Source organism: Mytilus californianus, unplaced genomic scaffold, assembly GCF_021869535.1.
Source record: "Mytilus californianus isolate M0D057914Y unplaced genomic scaffold, xbMytCali1.0.p SCAF_1, whole genome shotgun sequence".
NCBI lineage: Eukaryota > Metazoa > Mollusca > Bivalvia > Mytilida > Mytilidae > Mytilus > Mytilus californianus.
In genome coordinates, this window is record NW_026262581.1 from 28,906,485 (window position 1) to 28,925,636 (window position 19,152).

The following is a 19,152-nucleotide window of genomic DNA, read 5'->3' on the forward strand; positions in this document are numbered from 1 at the left end:
AACGGCCAATTGTAGATGATAGATTGTTTGTTGCTTAACGTCCAGTGGCAAATATTTCATGCATGTCCAGGACGAGAACAAATTAACAACAAATACAATAGGTATGTCCTGTAATAGGGTCCGTTCGGAATGAATGTCGAGAAAAAGACTGCCACTGAAAAATGAGGGTAAACTATATTGGATAGGGACAGCAATTTTGCCTTGCAACAGGCACCAACGAACCCCTCAAAGAGCTGTTCCAAGGGTCCTTAAAGTACAGAGTCTGTGGCACTCTCTTTACACGCTCTGTTCTGACTGGACGTGGCTGCTTACTTGTACTTTGCTCAAAGTTGGTTGTCGTACGATAACTTACAAAAGTGCATATAACAAACTATCCCTAAGCTTAATACAAAAAGCGAATATCCCGTTTCCCTTTATTTGCTCTTAAAAAAATGTACCATTATTGAAGCCGTCGTGTAAGTCAAATATACTTACATATACAATTCATAACCACATTTAGAGCAGTAATCACAAAGTCGACAAGTAATTTCTGCATATGGTTCATTTATTTAGAGAATCAAAGTGTGTCAAAATCAGGTATTACTAATTTATTTTTCAATTTAAAGAAACATATTTCTCATTTACACCCTGTTGATCAAACACGCTACCCTTTTTCTTATATTATATTTAGTTTTTCAGAAAATATTCTTTTCGTTTTGTTTCGTTTTGTTTCGTTTTGTTCCGTTCCGTTTTTATTCCGTTTCGCACTTAACAGGTACCCACTTTTTAGTCCTTACTAACATTTTAATCAAAATCTAAAAGATTAAACTCACTGAATGCACGAGTGACTTTATTCATAAAAAGTGTCCGTGTAACTTCATAAAAAGTGTCCGTGTAACACGATAGCAGAAGTTACCTTGAACTGAATGACGCACTAATGTTTAATAATTATAGGTTAGATAAAACATGACCAAGTATTGTCTGACCAATTTAGAACATATTCACACCTTCGAGTGACATAACAAAATTAGCCTCTCATTGTAATAATCAAACTTTGATATTAGCTCACTTTAAGTGTTAACATGTTTAGTTTAAAAATGGTTATTTCAACAGATGGAATGAAAGAGCAATGAGATAGTGTTGTGATAACATAAAAGGATAAATTACTCAAAAATGGAGATTTCTTCTGCTTCCGGTAAAATTTAATCTTGTATATCTAAAATTCCTTCATTTTAAAAGCACAAAATATTATATAAAACAGCTTTTCTAAAATTGTATAATTTTTAAAGAAGGACAAAACTTCATCAATAGATTTTGATTTACAATCAATTCAACATCAGCTGCTTACTTTTTTTATTGACGAATGTATTGTTTTTTTTCTTCATAAACTTCCTTTTATTTTTCTTAAAACATTGAGTTTTAGGTCTGGTATAAAAATTAGATTAAATATTTCATGTATTTTACCTACGCCGTTGACCCTTTTCCTTTTTTTTTTCTTTTTTTCGGGGTTGGGGTCTATATATGTACCATTAATTAACATTTACAATGTTGAAATCAAAACTTAAAATGCTTTTGTAGTTCTATTCTCCTGATTTCATATATAATACCTGGTGATTAGACAAACAACAGTACTCATGATTTTTTCTTTTGCTCTTTTTCCTTGAACATTGCCTTGGGGGTTGTACACTTCGTTAGTGCAAATTTAAAGAGTTCACTTTCATAATTAATCTACAATGAAAAGTCATTCATGTGTAGCATTTTATAGTGCATGGAAAGCCATGTACTATGAAAAATAGAAGGGAAAATGCTGATTTTCCATTGGACGAGAATGGGTGAGTATGTTCTAAATGTAAAATGACATATTTTTATCGGCTTTTTTGATTTATTCTATGTTTACAAATAGGGAATTCGATGGTGTAGTACTTTCAGAAGTTTTCCGGAACGTTCGATAGTTTTCCTCCGTTAAAACTTGAGAGTTTCCGAGTCTCTTTAACCGAAATTCCCACGCTATTACTATTGATATAAAACAATACACATAAAATGTTTATTTTCTATTTGGAAAAATGTTGATAATGTCAAATTTAATATCTGAGATTACCCCTGGTGTGATGGTGGATTCGTGTTGCTCACACTTTAGTTATTTATGTAGGGTTTTGATTGATTGGTTGAATAATTGCTTGCTGCTAAACGTCCAGTGGCAAATATTTCATGTAATTTCAGGACGAGAACAAATTTACAATAAAAATACAATAGGTAGGTCTTGTAAAAGATGACGTCTGGGTTGACGGTCGGGGAAATTTTGACTCGTACTAAAAAATGTCAGAATATTGGAAAGAGACAGAAATTTTGCTTTGCAACATGTCCTTTACGGGCTCCGCAAAGAGTTGTAGCAAGGTTCTAAACATGCAGAGAGTGTGACACTCTCTTTACACGAGTCATTGGTTTTAAAATCCCCATTCTGACCGAACGTGTCTGCATACGTATACATCCCGCACAGCCAGAAGGGACGATCCACTTTGGCGAGGGTTTTACAGCCGGTCGGAAAAAGACCAAAGTGACCATGTTTCTATTTCCTTGCGGAAGGAGTGTTCAGAAGACTGCTAATTGTCTTATTGACGTGTTGTCGATGTGGTTCTGTCAGTTTAAAAAAAAAAACAAATAATTTCCTTTGGCTTATGAGTTTTGATTTTCCGTTTGGTTTCAGTTACGCCTCAAGTATCGTAGTGAACACCACAGATCTATAAGATTTTATTCTAGACAAATGGACAAATTGTAAATGATTTTTTTAAACCAATTCCCAGTCTCATACTGTTTCATGTAACATAGTCCTAATTGCTTAATGTACATTAATATCAATTGTCTCTCTGTTTGAAAAGAAGTTATCCGTTGTACTTACAAACCGTCACTTCTTACACACCAAAACAAAGCAAGATTTCAATTTAGGACGAATCGTGGAGTAAAAAAGACACAGCTAGCTAAAACGAATAGATGGAGTTCATGAATACAACGAATATCCCGCATTTAGATGTTTTACTTCATTTCAAATTTTTGAGGTCAAGAAATGTTAACTAATTATTGAGTCAAATCCTTCACATCAGGTTCATTATAATTTTTACTAAATGTATATAAGAAATTATTAAGTCTAATACTCAGATATTTTAGAGACGGTGCTGCCCTATAGAGTCTAACAATTCTTTTTCGTACCAATTGTCATGTATTGTTAAGGATTGATCAGTTGGTTTTCAGCTCATTAAACCAATTACATTGAGAATGTACCGTCAATTCTCTTCTACTGATGAAAATAAAAACGTCTAGTTTGCTCATGTTTCTCATGTTTGTATATCTTCATAGATCAATTGCAACGAGTTTCCCTTAGGAATGCAGGTGATGCAGTAAAGGCAAGTCAAACATATATTGTGAGGTGGAAAGTCAAAACAAGTTGAATTTTTACAATTTGACACTTTTTAATAAGCATTGTTCTGGTACACATGCATGTATTTGTATCTTTCACAATCGAATGATCGATTGATGTAAAGTCAGGTTTTAGATACATTTGACCTATTGTATAAAGGACAGTTTACACAAATATTAGTACATACAATTATATCTTTTTAAATGTTATTCGATACAGACTATAGAATTTCAGAGAAGAAAGCAGAATAATAGAACACGTTTATAAGTTATGTTTTTTTTTAATATAAATATTGTCATTAAAAATAACTTTTCACCTGTTAAAAGGAATCTGTCAACACTAATTTCCTCCCGAAGCTGTGCCATACATCTCGTGAAATGTTTAAATGAATCAACTCGAATGTTGTATTTCGAATACTTCGGTTTATCAAGAAATACTCCGAACACTTTTTATTCTGAAAATACACTTCTTTTTTTATTGTTTTTTGACGCAAACCTTACTGGTACATTGTTGGAAATGCTGCCTATGAAAGTTAATGTGATATTTTTGGTTAATGAGTTTACCTCAGAATTTCCGTAAAAAACTTTTTGTGTCATTCGTGGAATGCCTGGTTCACTCAGGGAAATTTGTCCTTTTCATATTGTATAAGTTTAAGACGCTCGAGTTGTATTCATGATCCCTCGTTTTACATCCTTTGATATACAAGAAGTATGATAAAGTTTATCGTCAAAACTAATTTTCTAATCATCTGAATAATTTTATCACGCCTCACATGCACTTGACATCCGAGTCTCTTCCTCTGAGTATGTTTTTATTTTTTACGTCTAAGCAGGAAATACACAATTTACAAAAAGTGTTATAAACAATAATACATGTACATAGAAAAGATAACAGGAATAACCAAAAACAATGTCAAGGTACAAAAAATCAATGCTGTTTCGTGTAAGTGCATTGAAGTATCATGATCTGTCTCGTCGTCTATAAACGGGATAGCCATTGTAATTCTGCAAATAAAAAAAGATAATATTTTTTATTTATATTACCGCAAACGTTTACGAAATGTCTTTTGAATCTATACTATTTCTTTTGTAGATTTCTGAAATATTAGGATCTGCTACAGAAGGCAAAATGTCCCCTCTCTACCATTTCTCCCCTACTTGCATAAAATATTGGCGACTGGAAATTGAACAATATACATTCATCAGTATATTGATCTTTTTGCTCCACAAATAAAAGAGTTGTGTTTCCGATGTCGTTTTGTCTCATTGACTTAGTGTTTGAGATGGTGGTTTGGGATGGGACTTAAAAGAGCGCATATAAAAAGATAGATTTCGTGTCCCGACCAATTCTTTCATATTTTCTTCAGTTGCATTAAACGCCATCTACGGTTATACTCCTTGCTCTTATTCATACAAGTGAATACATTTGTTGCTTAATTTTTACCGTTCTGACTAATCAAATAGCATTTGCATTTCAAACCACTACCACTATTTTCAGTCATTGAGGCTATTACTGCTTTTAATGGAAAATAACTTTTCCACAAAGCATTTATAGTGGTCTATTTCTGAACGATTGTATGAATGTTGGGTTATTTTTGTCCAAGTCTATCTACAAAGTAAACTAGAACGTCACAGTTATGACTTACAATGCAATTACTAGTTTATCATTACAATTCTTAACTAAGGGGTTATTTTCTCGAAGATGTCCCTCAAAACCTCAAAACCTGAAAATCTGACCCCAACTAGCAAATTGACTTCTACATCGACATTAATTTTGAACATGAAAAACGTTGAAAATATTGTTTATGTAATCAATCGCATTTCAGAACTTCAATGAACAAAATGTTTATGTTATTTTTAGAAATGGGTTTTTACCAATGAATGTAAATAAAATAATTTTAAACATCAAAGAAAGACAACACAAATGAAAATCATTTTGACTGAAATTGATGAGTTTTCCGTCTGTTGTTTTGAATGAAAAGGACAGAAAGTATATATATTATTATTTTTTGGTATGACGCATATTTTGACATTATTGTATATAATATACAACAGAGAATTCAAGGTAAATAAAAGCATTCATTGTATATCTAATTGAAATAGAAAGACTCTACGAAAATAAATTTATGATTATAGGAATGATTATTGTTTCGAAGAAGTGAATTGTCCTCTCAGGTCAGCAATATACCCGAATGACCTGCATATGAAGTATCGAAATCACAACTGTTTTGCCTCGGAGTGGACATAATCACAGCAATATAAACTGCTTATAGTTTTATAAGATTAATCTGTCTAACCATATGAACAAGTATTTTCAATACAATGGACATAACACTTTGAACATTTCGTCTGGAATATCGTCATTAGATACTCTCAAACCAAAACATTTGAAAGCATATAACGCAGAAATACTTGAATAAGTGAAGTGAGGAACTATAAGATAAAAAACGACGCAATCTGAATAGCCAAATTCATCATAGGTCAACTTTGCTTGATGGGATTTTGAATCTTGATTTTCTATATTTAGTTGTTTCTTATTTTGTCAACGGAGACTTTAAGAACAGTATGTTATAAATCATGTCAGCACCGAAGCTGGTGATGCCCTCGGGAATAAGCAGTTCACAAATTTTTGTGGATCTTTATCATTTGAGTGTGTCAGAGTAGAAATAAATATCTTTCCACCAATCCAGCCATCGATCAATTCTGAGAGCCCAGGCATGTACAGTCATGGTTTTATATGCCTTAACATCGACAGTTATGTATTTCAATTCATCTGTTTGTTCTTAATTGGTTTTTAGACTTTACTGGATTGTATCGGCGTAAAGCTATTAGAAATAATCTGCTATACATGATGTTTACCGGAAGGTTCTCGGAGAAACCGTTTATATTTTATAATTCAGGCAAAAAGAGTAGGAGGGATTGGCATGATGATACTTTTGATGACGTAATGTTCATTTTCATTTGTTGATAGGGAGTTATTTTTAATTTTGTTTATCCTGCAATCTGTGGTGCAATATGCACATGTAACCGTTTTTTGAACAAGCCAATAGGTATTTGCCATTTGATAAGCTGGGCTCGTGTAGACCCCACCATCTTAATCCGAACGAAGTAGGAATGGTAAAACACATTATGCATTATAAACGTTTTGGAAATATGCAGACAACATTCAATCCAAAGCGCCTGTGTAAATTCTCTTTTAGGGAATAGAAAGAGAAAAATACACCATTAAGCAGTAAAATGTTGTTAACGTTTAATTTATTAACGTGTTGTATTGCCAGGCTTTCTCGCTAATGGGTACGTAATTTAAAAAACTAGGTTTCAATGGTAGATACTAGATTTTTCTGTTAAATTTATGCACAAGTTTTATATGTTTTCGAGACGATTAGGAGCTTGGCATATTGTGTAGATATTTGTCTTCTATTGAAAACTATATGTCTAGATGTCCTTTTATAGTTTTGTCATTGGATCGCTGTCTAATTGACGCGTCCCCCACTACTCCGTTTTTAAAACAGTTTAAGTTCCGTTTTATGTATATACTTTGAAATCGGTTTATGACAAAACGTATCTTCACGAGTAATCGACTACAGATTAATTGCTTTTTTTTTTATCTCAAGAATATGAACTGAGGAAGAATAATCGAAGAAAGATGTGCTAAAAATTATGATACAAAGAAAAATTGTATATCGACTTTTAAAAAAAGAGTGTCTTGCTTTGAAAGTTAAATGGGCATATTTAGTTTTGTCTCACATCTTTTCTTGCCCATACCCCTTTTAAAACGTAAAGCTATCTATTGTCGTACATACAACACAGAAAAAACGAAGGAGCTAACAACTCAGTCAAAAAATAAAAAAAGACTTAGGTAATAGACCGATAGTCTTTGATTTTTAAATTCCAACTTGAAATGATGTACAAGGCAACCAGTCAACAAAAGTTCTGACACAGAAAAACCAAATATAGCGGTTTCAGGAATTATATAATTTTCTATATATTTATGTCTGTTGTAAATGTGAGATTTTCTTTCAAACATTAGAAAACTATTATAAAAGCTTCTTTTTTTTTGGCAAAATGCTAGTTCTCGATTATATATATATTGGCCACAATAATAAAAGAAAATACAAGTACGCTGTCTTAATCGTTAACCATATATTTTCCTGTTATTTACAGTGATCATATTCTTCCAAATATAAAGAAAGGTCTATTAAAAAAAAACACCCTTTTATTGTTATTAATTATTTTTCAACAGATTTCGTACATTTATATAAAGTACAACGGATATACGAATATACAAATATTTGGATATAAAAACAAATTCTTTTTACCTTTAAGTTTACAAACCTACACATTGATGAAATGTCGCTTATTTTTGAACGACACATACATGGTGTATGGTTATTGTTTTTTAATCATTTCCTCAATTTATTTTTAAACTGTACATTTGTACATGTGTTTACGTTACCTGCAGTATTGATTATAAAGTTGATCTTCCTTATCCTTCATTTTAAAATTACAGATATAAAGATAAAACAAATAAACTTAAAATAAAATGTTGTTTTGTTTTGTTAAAAAAAATCTAATGAACAATATTATGCCGAGTCAAAAACTTCACAACATTATACATGTTACATACACTTGCAAATGTATATGATCTTTATGTAGCATACACACCACTGATATGATAATGGAGCAGGCAATTCACGAACGTGAAGATAAATCAATGTTTTACCTCCCCCAAAATTGTTCATATGCGATTTTCTTTCTTTAAAACAGAGAGGAACAAATAAGATAAACACTCAAACAAAACTGGAACAGTGGTAATCTGTAGGAAATGAATTTTATATAGACTTTAAAAAAAGAGTGTCTTGTTTTAAAAGTTTAATGGGCATATTTAGTTTTGTCTCACATCTTTTCTTGCCCATAACCCTTTCAAAACGTAAAGCTATCTTTTGTCGCACATACAAAACAGAAAACAACGAAGGAGTTAACAACTCAGTCAAAACATTAAAATACTTAGATACTAAACCGATAGGCTCCGATTTTTAAATTCCAATTTGGAATGATGTACACGGCAACCAGTCTACAAAAGTTCCGCCAAAATTAACAAATATAACGCTTGGTTTCAGGAATTACATTTCTATTGTATATGTGATCTTTTCTTTCAAAGATAAGAAAATTATTATAAAAGTTTTTTTTTTTTGCAAAATGCTAGTTCTCGATACTATGTATTTTGGCCACGCTTTTAAAGGAAAATATAAGTCGTTATTAATATATTTTCCTGTTATTTACAGTTATCATATTCTTCCAAATATAAAGAAAGGTTTAATTAAAAAAAACACCTTTTTATTGTTATTAATTATTTCTTAACAGATTTCGTACATTTATATAAAGTGCAACGAATATACGAATATTTGGATATCAGAATATATTCTTCTGACCTTAAAGTTTAAAAACCTATACGTTGATTAAATGTCGCTTTATTTTTGAACGATACATATTTCATATATGTGTATTGGTTTTAGTCATTTCTTAACTTTATTTTTAAACTGTACATTGTACATGTGTAACTGCTACCTGCAGTATTAATTATACAGCTGGTCGTCCTCACCATTCATTTGCAAATTACAGCTACTAAACATGCTAAAGATAAGAGATAGACTTAAACTAAAATGTTCTTTTGTTAAAAATAATCTAATGAACAATATTATGCCTAGTCAAAAACTTCACAACACTATGCATGTTATATACAATTACGAATGTATTTCATCTATATATAGCATACACAGTCGATCTTATTTCCACTGATATGATAATAGAGGAGGAAATTCACGAACGTGAAGATGAATCTATATTTTTACCTCCCTCAAAATTGTTCATATGCGATTTCCTTTCTTTAAAAAAGAGAGGAATAAATAAGATAAACACTCAAACAAAACTGGAACAGTGATTATCTGTAGGGAATACATTTTATATCGGCTTTACAAAAAGAGTGTCTTGCTTTAAAAGTTTTATTGGCATATGTAGTTTTGTCTCACATCTTATCTTGCCCATACCCCTTTCAAAACGTATACCTATCTTTTGTCGCACATATAACACAGTTACCAAACTCATGATCAGTCAAAAGTTTAAAATACTTAGGTACTAGAACGATAGGCTTCATTTTTTTATTTCCAATAAAAAATTATTTACATGGCAACTAGTTTACAATAGTTCTGACAAAAATAAACAAATATAACGCTCGGTTTCAGGTATTATTTTTTTTATTTCTGTTGTAAATGTAAAAATTTTCTTTTAAACATAAGACAATTATTATAAATTTTTTTTTTTTATTTAGCAGAATGCTAGTTGTCGACATCATGTACATTAGCCACACTTTTAAAGGAAAATATAAGTACGCTGTCTTCATCTTTATATATATATTTTCCTGTTATTTACAGTGATCATATTCTTCCAAATACAAAGAAAACTATATTAAAATATCACCTTTTTTATTATTAATTGTTTATTAACAGATTTCGTACATTTATATAAAGTACTACGGATTTAAAAATATACGAATATTAGGATATAAGAATTAATTCTTTTTACCTTAAACTAAAAAACCTATACGTTGATTAAATGTCGCTTTAATTTTGGTCAATATATATATGTTATATATCTGTATTGGATTTAGTTATTTCCCAACTTTATTTTTAAACTGTGCATTTGTACATGTGTTTACGTTACCTGCAGTATTGATAATAAAGTTGATCTTCCTTACACTTCATTTTCAAATTACAGATACTAAAGATAAAAAATATAGACTTAAAATAAAATGTTGTTTTGTTAAAAATAGTCCAATGAACAATATTATGCCCAGTCAAAAACTTCACAACATTATGCATGTTATATATAATTGAAAATGTATATGATCTAAATGTAGCATACACAGTCGATCTTATTTCCACTGATATGATAATGGAGCAGTATATTCACGAATGTGAAGATAAATCTATGTTTTTACCTTCCAAAAAATTGTTCATATGCGATTTCTTTTCTTTAAAATAGAGAGAAATAAATAAGATAAACACTCAAACAAATCTGGAACAGTGATTATCTGTAGGGAATACATTTTATATCGGTTTTACAAAAAAGAGTGTCTTGCTTTTAAGTTTTATAGGAATATTTAGTTTTGTCTCACATCTTATCTTGCCCATACCCCTTTCAAAACGAAAAGCTATCTTTTGTCGCACATATTTCACAGTTAACAACTCATGATCAGTCAAAAGTTTACAATACTGAGATACTAGAACGATAGGCTTTAATTTTTAATTTCCAATAAAAAATTATTTACATGGCAACTTGTTTACAATAGTTCTGACAAAAATAAACAAATATAACGCTCGGTTTCAGGGATTATATTTTTATTTCTGTTGTAAATGTAAAAAAATTTTTTTAAACATAAGACAATTATCATAAAAGCTTTTTTTTATTTAGCAAAATGGTAGTTGTCGACATCATGTACATTGGCCACACTTTTAAAGGAAAATATAAGTACGCTATCTTCATCTTTATACATATATTCTCCTGTTATTTACAGTGGTCATATTCTACCAAATATAAAGAAAACTATATTAAAATATCACCTTTTTTATTATTAATTGCTTAATAACAGATTTCATTTCATACATTTATATAAAGTACTACGGATATACGAATATACGAATATATAGTATACGAATTAGGATATACGAATTAATTCTTCTTACCTTAAAAATCTATACGTTGATTAAATGTCGCTTTAATTTCGGTCGATATATATATGATTTAGTCATTTCCCAACTTTATTTTTAAACTGTGCATTTGTACATGTGTTTACGTTACCTGCAGTATTGATTATAAAGTTGATCTTCCTTACACTTCATTTTCAAATTACAGAATAAGTGTTAACAGCAAACATGATCGGTATACAAAGTTGTTATGAATGCCAATATGACAGAACCCTTATAGCAATAATTGCCCTGAAAAGACGATTTTAAATTTTTGCCTTTTATTCCAATTTTTAACAGGTGAGCGATTTAGGTCTTATGAGCCTCTTGTTTTAAAATAATTTGTCGATGTAATTTTGCTTGTGTTTTAAATCAAATTTAAACAAATTATATCTACCGCGATTAAAAGTTTTGTTTATACCAGGTAAAGAAGACCTTTGCCAGTGCTTTTTCTGTGGAGGTGGTTTAACAAGCTGGGAACCTTGCTTTAAAAGTTTTATTGGCATATGTAGTTTTGTCTCACATCTTATCTTGCCCATACCCCTTTCAAAACGTATAGCTATCTTTTGTCGCACATATAACACAGTTACCAAACTCATGATCAGTCAAAAGTTTAAAATATTTAGGTACTAGAACGACAGGCTTCAATTTTTAATTTCAAATAAAAAATTATTTACATGGCAACTAGTTTACAATAGTTCTGACAAAAAAAAACAAATATAACGCTCGGTTTCAGGGATTATATTTTTATTTCTGTTGTCAATGAAAAAAATTCTTTTAAACATAAGACAATTATCATAAAAGCTTTTTATTATTTAGCAAAATGCTAGTTGTCGACATCATGTACATTGGCCACACTTTTAAAGGAAAATATAAGTACGCTGTCTTCATCTTTATACATATATTTTCCTGTTATTTACAGTGGTCATATTCTACCAAATATAAAGAAAGCTATATTAAAATATCACCTTTTTTTATCATTAATTGTTTATTAACAGATTTCGTACATTTATATAAAGTACTACGGATTTACAAATATACGAATATTAGGATATAAGAATGAATTCTTCTTACCTTAAAAATCTATACGTTGATTAAATGTGAATTCACTTTGGTCGATATATATATAATTTATGTGTATTGGATTTAGTTATTTCCCAACTTTATTTTTAAACTGTGCATTTGTACATGTGTTTACGTTGCCGGCAGTATTGATGATAAGTTGATCTTCCTTACACTTCATTTTCAAATTACAGATACTAAAGATAAAAAATATAGACTTAAAATAAAATGTTGTTTTGTTAAAAATAGTCCAATAAACAATATTATGCCGAATCAAATACAAAGAAAACTATATTAAAATATCACCTTTTTTATTATTAATTGTTTATTAACAGATTGCATACATTAATATAAAGTACAACAGATATACGAATATACGAATATTAGGATATAAGAATTAATTTTTCTTACCTTAAACTTAAAAACCTATACGTTGATTAAATGTCGCTTTAATTTTGGTTGATATATATATAATTTATGTGTATTGGATTTAGTTATTTCCCAACTTTATTTTTAAACTGCATTTGTACATGTGTTTACGTTACCTGCAGTATTGATAATAAAGTTGATCTTCCTTACACTTCATTTTCAAATTACAGATACTAAAGATAAAAAATATAGACTTAAAATAAAATGTTGTTTTGTTAAAAATAGTCCAATGAACAATATTATGCCCAGTCAAAAACTTCACAACATTATGCATGTTATATATAATTGAAAATGTATATGATCTAAATGTAGCATACACAGTCGATCTTATTTCCACTGATATGATAATGGAGCAGTACATTCACGAACGTGAAGATAAATCTATGTTTTGACCTTCCCAAAAATTGTTCATATGCGATTTCTTTTCTTTAAAATAGAGAGAAATAAATAAGACAAACACTCAAACAAATCTGGAACAGTGATTATCTGTAGGGAATACATTTTATATCGGTTTTACAAAAAGAGTGTCTTGCCTTAAAAGTTTTATTGGCATATGTAGTTTTGTCTCACATCTTATCTTGCCCATACCCCTTTCAAAACGTATAGCTATCTTTTGTCGCACATATAACACAGTTACCAAACTCATGATCAGTCAAAAGTTTAAAATACTTAGGTACTAGAACGATAGGCTTCAATTTTTAATTTCCAATAAAAAATTATTTACATGGCAACTAGTTTACAATAGTTCTGACAAAAATAAACAAATATAACGCTCGGTTTCAGGTACTATATTTTTATTTCTGTTGTAAATGTAAAAATTTTCTTTTAAACATAAGACAATTATTATAATTTTTTTTTTTTTATTTAGCAGAATGCTAGTTGTCGACATCATGTACATTAGCCACACTTTTAAAGGAAAATATAAGTACGCTGTCTTCATCTTTATACATATATTTTCCTGTTATTTACAGTGATCATATTCTTCCAAATACAAAGAAAACTATATTAAAATATCACCTTTTTTATTATTAATTGTTTATTAACAGATTTCGTACATTTATATAAAGTACTACGGATTTACAAATATACGAATATTAGGATATAAGAATTAATTCTTCTTACCTTAAACTTAAAAACCTATACGTTGATTAAATGTCGCTTAAATTTTGGTCGATATATATATAATGTATGTGTATTGGATTTAGTCATTTCCCAACTTTATTTTTAAACTGTGCATTTGTACATGTGTAACGTTACCTGCAGTATTGATTATAAAGTTGATCTTCCTTACACTTCATTTTCAAATTACAGATACTAAAGATAAAAAATATAGGCTTAAAATAAAATGTTGTTTTGTTAAAATAAATCCAATGAACCATATTATGTGGAGTCAAAAACTTCACAACATTATGCATGTTATATTAAATTGAAAATGTATATGATCTAAATGTAGCATACACAGTCGATCTTATTTCCACTGATATGATAATGGAGCAGGAAATTCACGAACGTGAAGATAAATCTTTGTTTTTACCTTCCCAAAAATTGTTCATATGCGATGGCTTTTCTTTAAAATAGAGAGAAATGAATAAGATAAACACTCAAACAAAACTGGAACAGTGATAATCTGTAGGGAATACATTTTATATTGGTTTTACAAAAAGAGTGTCTTGCTTTAAAAGTTTTATTGGCATATGTAGTTTTGTCTCACATCTTATCTTGCCCATACCCCTTTCAAAACGTATACCTATCTTTTGTCGCACATATAACACAGTTACCAAACTCATGATCAGTCAAAAGTTTAAAATATTTAGGTACTAGAACGACAGGCTTCAATTTTTAATTTCCAATAAAAAATTATTTACATGGCAACTAGTTTACAATAGTTCTGACAAAAATAAACAAATATAACGCTCGGTTTCAGGGATTATATTTTTATTTCTGTTGTCAATGAAAAAAATTCTTTTAAACATAAGACAATTATCATAAAAGCTTTTTTTTATTTAGAAAAATGGTAGTTGTCGACATCATGTACATTGGCCACACTTTTAAAGGAAAATATAAGTACGCTGTCTTCATCTTTATACATATATTCTCCTGTTATTTACAGTGATCATATTCTACCAAACATAAAGATAACTATATTAAAATATCACCTTTTTTATTATTAATTGCTTAATAACAGATTTCATTTCATACATTTATATAAAGTACTACGGATATACGAATATACGAATATATAGTATACGAATTAGGATAGACGAATTAATTCTTCTTACCTTAAAAATCTATACGTTGATTAAATGTCGCTTTAATTTTGGTCGATATATATATAATTTATGTGTATTGGATTTAGTCATTTCCCAACTTTATTTTTAAACTGTGCATTTGTACATGTGTTTACGTTACCTGCAGTATTGATTAGAAAGTTGATCTTCCTTACACTTCATTTTCAAATTACAGAATAAGTGTTAACAGCAAACATGATCGGTATACAAAGTCGTTATGAATGCCAATATGACAGAACCCTTATAGCAATAATTGCCCTGAAAAGACGATTTTAAATTTTTGCCTTTTATGTCAATTTTTAACAGGTGAGCGATAGAGGTCTTATGAGGCTCTTGTTTTAAAATAATTTGTCGATGTAATTTTGCTTGTGTTTTAAATCAAATTTAAACAAATTATATCTACCGTGATTAAAAGTTTTGTTTATACCAGGTAAAGAAGACCTTTGCCAGTGCTTTTTCTGTGGAGGTGGTTTAACAAGCTGGGAACCTTGCTTTAAAAGTTTTATTGGCATATGTAGTTTTGTCTCACATCTTATCTTGCCCATACCCCTTTCAAAACGTATAGCTATCTTTTGTCGCACATATAACACAGTTACCAAACTCATGATCAGTCAAAAGTTTAAAATACTTAGGTACTAGAACGACAGGCTTCAATTTTTAATTTCCAATAAAAAATTATTTACATGGCAACTAGTTTACAATAGTTCTGACAAAAATAAACAAATATAACGCTCGGTTTCAGGGATTATATTTGTATTTCTGTTGTCAATGAAAAAAATTCTTTTAAACATAAGACAATTATCATAAAAGCTTTTTTTTATTTAGCAAAATGCTAGTTGTCGACATCATGTACATTGGCCACAATTTTAAAGGAAAATATAAGTACGCTGTCTTCATCTTTATACATATATTTTCCTGTTATTTACAGTGGTCATATTCTACCAAATATAAAGAAAGCTATATTAAAATATCACCTTTTTTTTATTATTAATTGTTTATTAACAGATTTCGTATATTTATATAAAGTACTACGGATTTACGAATATACGAATATTAGGATATAAGAATTAATTCTTCTTACCTTAAAAATCTATACGTTGATTAAATGTGAATTCACTTTGGTCGATATATATATAATATATGTGTATTGGATTTAGTCATTTCCCAACTTTATTTTTAAACTGTGCATTTGTACATGTGTTTACGTTGCCGGCAGTATTGATGATAAGTTGATCTTCCTTACACTTCATTTTCAAATTACAGATACTAAAGATAAAAAATATAGACTTAAAATAAAATGTTGTTTTGTTAAAAATAGTCCAATGAACAATATTATGCCGAATCAAATACAAAGAAAACTATATCAAAATATCACCTTTTCTATTATTAATTGTTTATTAACAGATTTCATACATTAATATAAAGTTCAACAGATATACGAATATACGAATATTAGGATATAAGAATTAATTCTTCTTACCTAAAACTTAAAAATCTATACCATGTATACGTTGATTAAATGTCGCTTTAATTTTGGTCGATATATATATAATTTATGTGTATTGGATTTAGTTATTTCCCAACTTTATTTTTAAACTGTGCATTTGTACATGTGTTTACGTTACCTGCAGTATTGATAATAAAGTTGATCTTCCTTACACTTCATTTTCAAATTACAGATACTAAAGATAAAAAATATAGACTTAAAATAAAATGTTGTTTTGTTAAAAATAGTCCAATGAACAATATTATGCCTAATCAAAAACTTCACAACATTATGCATGTTATATTAAATTGAAAATGTATATGATCTAAATGTAGCATACACAGTCGATCTTATTTCCACTGATATGATAATGGAGCAGTAAATTCACGAACGTGAAGATAAATCTATGTTTTTACCTTCCCAAAAATTGTTCATATGCGATTTCTTTTCTTTAAAATAGAGAGAAATAAATAAGATAAACACTCAAACAAATCTGGAACAGTGATTATCTGTACGGAATACATTTTATATCGGTTTTACAAAAAGAGTGTCTTGCTTTTAAAGTTTTATAGGAATATTTAGTTTTGTCTCACATCTTATCTTGCCCATACCCCTTTCAAAACGAAAAGCTATCTTTTGTCGCACATATTTCACAGTTAACAACTCATGATTAGTCAAAAGTTTACAATACTGAGATACTAGAACGATAGGCTTTAATTTTTAATTTCCAATAAAAAATTATTTACATGGCAACTTGTTTACAATAGTTCTGACAAAAATAAACAAATATAACGCTCGGTTTCAGGGATTATATTTTTATTTCTGTTGTAAATGTAAAAAATTTTTTTTAAACATAAGACAATTATCATAAAAGCTTTTTTTTATTTAGCAAAATGGTAGTTGTCGACATCATGTACATTGGCCACACTTTTTAAGGAAAATATAAGTACGCTGCCTTCATCTTTATACATATATTCTCCTGTAATTTACAGTGATCATATTCTTCCAAATATAAAGAAAACTATATTAAAATATCACCTTTTTTATTATTAATTGCTTAATAACAGATTTCATTTCATACATTTATATAAAGTACTACGGATATACGAATAAACGAATATATAGTATACGAATTAGGATATACGAATTAATTCTTCTTACCTTAAAAATCTATACGTTGATTAAATGTCGCTTTAATTTTGGTCGATATATATATAATTTATGTGTATTGGATTTAGTCATTTCCCAACTTTATTTTTAAACTGTGCATTTGTACATGTTTTTACCTTACCTGCAGTATTGATTATAAAGTTGATCTTTCTTACACTTCATTTTCAAATTACAGAATGAGTGTTAACAGCAAACATGATCGGTATACAAAGTCGTTATGAATGCCAATATGACAGAACCCTTATAGCAATAATTGCCCTGAAAAGACGATTTTAAATTTTTGCCTTTTATTTCAATTTTTAACAGGTGAGCGATTTAGGTCTGATGAGCCTCTTGTTTTAGAATAATTTGTCGATGTAATTTTGCTTGTGTTTTAAATCAAATTTAAACAAATTATATCTACCGTGATTAAAAGTTTTGTTTATACCAGGTACAGAAGACCTTTGCCAGTGCTTTTTCTGTGGAGGTGGTTTAACAAGCTGGGAACCGAACGACGACCCCTGGATAGAGCATGCCCGCTGGATTCCAAACCGTCATTTTGTGCGACAGTGTAAGGGGGATGGCTTTATAGATATCCATATGAACAGAATTTCACCAAATGCAGTACGTTCATTGCATTGCCATATCTATATTTCTATTGGTAAATGAACGATATAATTGAATGATAAAATGATATTTTGTTTGCCTAACGTCAATTGACAAAATATTTTGTCCATATACAGACGAGAACAAATTAACATAAGGCATGGTATTGGTTGCAAAAATTTGATAGTTTTCATTTAAATGCAATATTTCTTATTTAATTGGTATATTTCTTCATTTAAATGCAATATTTTTTTATTTGAATGGTATATTTTTTCATTTAAATGCAATATTGTTTATTCAAATGGTATAATTTTTCATTCAAATAGTATAGTTTTTCATTCAAATGGTATAATTTTCATTCAAATGCAATAGTTTTTATTCAATTGGTATAAAATGTCATTTGAATGCAATATTTTTTATTCAATTGGTATAGTAGTTTTTTATTTATATGCAATAATTGCATTATGGAAAATTCTTTGACGTCATAAGGTCAAATTTGCAACAACGTTTGTGATTGGTCGGAAATTGTTTGGATTTCTCCCCTTTCTTTCTAAACATGGGTGACCAATAATTAAAAAACGCGTCAGAATATCGCCCCTCTAACTAAATCTAACGTTCGTGCGAGTCTTGCACTGGCTTTTAAAATCTTGTGGTCGTAACTAGTATTTCTATGCAAAATTTCGATGGTCAAAATGTTCGGTCCACTTTTCAAAAACCGTTTCATTGTATATGGATGTATATGAAAGTTTATCGGTTTTTTTAAATAGATAAGACACCGTTGGTTTTCCCGTTTGAATTGTTTTACACTACTAATTTTTTGGGGGCCCTTTATAGCTTGCTGTTCGGTTTGAGCCAAGGCTCCGTGTTGAAGACCGTACGTTGACCTTTAATGGTTTACATTTACAAATTATGACTTCGATGGAGAGTTGTCTCATCGGCACTCATACCACATCTTCTTATATCTATATACAACGTAAACCAGACGTTTCTCAGACTGTTT

At 29.5% G+C, this 19,152-nt stretch overlaps 1 long non-coding RNA gene across 1 annotated transcript; it reads right to left on the reverse strand.

The window, feature by feature from the left end:
• Positions 1 to 3,423: 3,423 nt before the first annotated feature.
• LOC127701513 (uncharacterized) lies at positions 3,424 to 16,248 on the reverse strand. The gene is made up of 2 exons (XR_007982072.1): positions 15,993 to 16,248; positions 3,424 to 4,395 (listed from the first exon to the last, which is right to left on the reverse strand). It is a non-coding gene; the product is annotated as an uncharacterized LOC127701513 (long non-coding RNA).
• Positions 16,249 to 19,152: the final 2,904 nt, after the last annotated feature.